Raw genomic sequence first — 4,977 nt, forward strand, 5'->3', positions numbered from 1 at the left:
TTGTACTATACACTGTATTCAACCCCCTTCTATAGTGTGTGTGACCTAACAAGATGTATCAATTTTTGTCATAGGAAAAAATTATTAAAAAATTTCAAATTCATCTTGCGTGTCAGGATTAGAAAAATCTAGTAAAAGGACAATCCAAACAACGAGACTCGTTCACGATTTACTAGATAAATTTTAAAATTATATCTTTGATGATCCAACCAAACGGATGTTAAGATATATCAATTTTAATCATTTGAAAAAATTATTAAAAAAATTCAAATTCATCTTGCATGTTAGGATTAGAAAAATCTTGCAAAAGTACAACTCCAGACAACGAGACTCGTTACCGATTTACTAGATAAATTTTTAAAATGATTTCTTTAACGATCCAACCGTACGGATATTAAGATATATCAATTTTAGTCATAGAAAAAAAAATTAAAAAATTTCAAACACATCTAGCAAGTCAGGATTAGAAAAATCTAGTAAAAGGACACTTCAAACAACGAGACTCGTTCCCGATTTACTAGATAAATTTTTAAAATGATTTCTTTGAAGACCCAACCATATGCATGTTAAGATATATCAATTTTATTCATAGGAATAAATTATTAAAAAATTTCAAATTCATCCTGCATGTCAGGATTAGAAAAATCTAGTAAAAGGACACTCCAAATAACGAGACTCATTCCCGGTTTAGTAGATAAATTTTTGAAGTGATTTCCTTGACCATACAACCGTATGGATGTTAAGATATTACAATTTTAGTCATATGAAAAAATTATTAAAAAAAATCAAATTCATCTTGCATGTTAGGATTTGAAAAATCTAGTAAAAGTACAACTCCTAACAACGAGACTTGTTCCCGATTTACTAAATAAATTTTTATAATGATATCTTCGACGATCCAACCCTACGGATGTTAAGATATATAAATTTTATTCATAGGAACAAATTATTAAAAAATTTCAAATTCATCCTGCATGTCAGGATTAGAAAAATCTAGTAAAAGGGAACTCCAAATATCGAGAGTCATTCTCGGTTTACTAGATAAATTTTTAAAATTATTTCTTTGACCATAAAACCGTACGGATATTAAGATATATCAATTTTAGTCATATCAAAAAATTATTAAAAAAATTCAAATTCATCTTGCATGCCAGGATTTGAAAAATCTAGTTAAAGTACAACTCTTGACAACGAGACTTGTTACCGATTTACTAGATAAATTTTTAAAATAATTTCTTCGACAATCCAACCGTACGGATATTAAGATCTATCAATTTTAGTCATAGGAAAAAATATTAAAAAAATTCAAATTCATCTTGCATGTCAGGATTAGAAAAATCTAGTAAAAGGACATTTCAAACAACGAGACTCGTTCTCGATTTACTAGATAAAATTTTAAAATGATTTCTTTAATGATCCAACCATATGGATGTTAATATATATTAATTTTAGTCATATGAAAAAATCATTAAAAAAATTCAAATTTATCTTGCATGTGAGGATTTGAAAAATCTAGTTAATGTACAAATCCACACAACGAGACTCGTTCCCGATTTACTAGATAAATTTAAAAAATGATTACTTCGACGATCCAACCTTACTGATGTTAAGATATATCAATTTTAGTCATAGGAAAAAATTATTAAAAATTTTCAAATTCATCTTGCATGTGAGGATTAGAAAAATCGAGTAAAAGTACAACTCCACACAACGAGACTCGTTCCATATTCACTAGATAAATTTTTAAAATGATTTTTTAGGTGATCCAACCATACGGATGTTAAGATATAACAATTTTATTTATAGGAAAAAATTATTAAAAACTTTCAAATTAATCTTGCATATCATGATTAGAAATATCTAGTAAAAGGACTCTACAAACAACGAGACTCGTTCCCGATTTACTAGATAAATTTTTAAAATGATTTATTCGACGATCCAACCGTACGGATTTTAAGATAGATCAATTTTAGTCTTTTGAAAAAATTATTAAAAAAATTCAAATTCATCTTGCATGTCAGGATTAGAAAAATCTAGTAAAAGTACAACTCCAGACAACGAGACTCGTTACCGATTTTCTAGTTAAATTTTTAAAATTATTTCTTCGACGATCCAACCCTATGGATATTAAGATATATCAATTTTAGTCATGGGAAAAAAAATTAAAAAATTTCAAACACATCTAGCATGCCAGGATTAGAAAAATCTAGTAGAAGGACACTCCAAACAATGAGACTCGTTCCCGATTTACTAGATAAATTTTTAAAATGATTTTTTTGACAATCCAACCGTACAGATTTGAATATATATCAATTTTAGTCATATGAAAAAATTATTAAAAAAATTCAAATTCATCTTGCCTGTTAGGATTTAAAAAATCTAGTAAAAGTACAACTCCAGACAAAGAGACTCGTTCCCGATTTACTAGATAAATTTTAAAATGATTTCTTCGACGATCCAACCATAAGGATGTTAATATATATCAATTTTAGTTATAGGAAAAAATTATTATATAATTTTAAATTCATCTTGCATGTCAGGATTTTAAAAATCTAGTAAAAGTACAACTCCTAACAACAAGACTCGTTCCCGATTTACTAGATAAATTTTTATAATGATTTCTTCGAAGATCCAACCGTACGGATATTAAGATATATAAATTTTATTCATAGGAACAAATTATTAAAAAAATTCAAATTCATCCTGCATGTCAGGATTAGAAAAATCTACTTAAAGGACACTCCAAACAACGAGACTCGTTCCCGGTTTACTAGATAAATTTTTAAAATTATTTCTTTGACCATACAACCGTACGAATGTTAAGATATATTAATTTTAGTCATATGAAAAAATTATTAAAAAAATTCAAATTCATCTTGCATGTCAGGATTTGAAAAATCTAGTTAAAGTACAACTCCTGACAACGAGACTCGTTCCCGATTTACAAGATTAATTTTTAAAATGATTTCTTCGACGATCCAATTGTACGGATATTAAGATATATCAATTTTAGTCATAGAAAAAAATATTAAAAAAATTCAAATTCTTCTAGCATGTTAGGATTAGAAAAATCTAGTACAAGGACACTTCAAACAACGAGACTCGTTCCCAATTTACTGGATAAAATTTTAAAATTATTTCTTTAATGATCCAACCATATGGATGTTAATATATATTAATTTTAGTCATATTAAAAAATCATTAAAAAAAATCAAATTTATCTTGCATGTGAGGTTTTGAAAAATCTAGTAAAAGTACAAATCCACACAACGAGACTCATTCCCGATTTACTAGATAAATTTAAAAAATAATTACTTCGACGATCCAACCGTACGGTTGTTAAGATATATCAATTTTAGTCATAGGAAAAAGTTTTTAAAAATTTTCAAATTCATCTTTCATGTCAGGATTAGAAAAATCGAGTAAAAGTATAACTCCACACAACGAGACTCGTTCCCTATTTACCAGATAAATTTTTTAAATGATTTTTTAGACGATCCAACCGTACGTATGTTAAGATATATCAATTTTATTTATAGGAAAAAAAATTAAAAAATTTCAAACACATCTAGCATGTCAGGATTAGAAAAATCTAGTAGAAGGACACCTCAAATAACGAGACTCGTTCCCGATTTACTAGATAAATTTTTAAAATGATTTCTTTGATGATCCAACCATACAGATTTTAAGATAGATCAATTTTAGTCATTTGAAAAAATTATTAAAAAAATTCAAATTCATCTTGCATGTGAGGATTAGAAAATCTAGTAAAAGTACAACTCCAGATAACGAGACTCGTTACCGATTTACTAGATAAATTTTTAAAATGATTTCTTCGACGATCCAACCGTACGGATATTAAGATATATCAATTTTAGTCATAGGAAAAAAAATTAAAAAATTTCAAACACATCTAGCATGCCAGGATTAGAAAAATCTAGTAGAAGGACACTCCAAACAACGAGACTCGTTCCCGATTTACTAGATAAATTTTTAAAATGATTTTTTTGACAATCCAACCGTACGAATTTTAATATATATCAATTTTAGTCATATGAAAAAATTATTAAAAAAATTCAAATTCATCTTGCCTGTTAGGATTTAAAAAATCTAGTAAAAGTACAACTCCAGACAAAGAGACTCGTTCCCGATTTACTAGATAAATTTTAAAATGATTTCTTCGACGATCCAACCATAAGGATGTTAATATATATCAATTTTAGTCATAGGAAAAAATTATTATAAAATTTTAAATTCATCTTGCATGTCAGGATTTGAAAAATCTAGTAAAAGTACAACTCCTAACAACAAGACTCGTTCCCGATTTACTAGATAAATTTTTATAATGATTTCTTCGAAGATCCAACCGTACGGATGTTAAGATATATAAATTTTATTCATAGGAACAAATTATTAAAAAATTTCAAATTCATCCTGCATGTCAGGATTAGAAAAATCTACTTAAAGGACACTCCAAACAACGAGACTTGTTCCCGGTTTACTAGATAAATTTTTAAAATTATTTCTTTGACCATACAACCGTACGAATGTTAAGATATATCAATTTTAGTCATATGAAAAAATTATTAAAAAAATTCAAATTCATCTTGCATGTCAGGATTTGAAAAATCTAGTTAAAGTACAACTCCTGACAACGAGACTCGTTCCCGATTTACAAGATAAATTTTTAAAATGATTTCTTCGACGATCCAATCGTACGGATATTAAGATATATCAATTTTAGTCATAGGAAAAAATATTAAAAAATTTCAAATTCATCTAGCATGTTAGGATTAGAAAAATCTAGTAAAAGGACACTTCAAACAACGAGACTCGTTCCCGATTTACTGGATAAAATTTTAAAATTATTTCTTTAATGATCCAACCATATGGATGTTAATATATATTAATTTTAGTCATATTAAAAAATCATTAAAAAAAATCAAATTTATCTTGCATGTGAGGTTTTGAAAAATC

This window comes from Apium graveolens, chromosome 9 (assembly GCF_009905375.1).
Source record: "Apium graveolens cultivar Ventura chromosome 9, ASM990537v1, whole genome shotgun sequence".
In the NCBI taxonomy this organism is placed as follows: Eukaryota; Viridiplantae; Streptophyta; class Magnoliopsida; order Apiales; family Apiaceae; genus Apium; species Apium graveolens.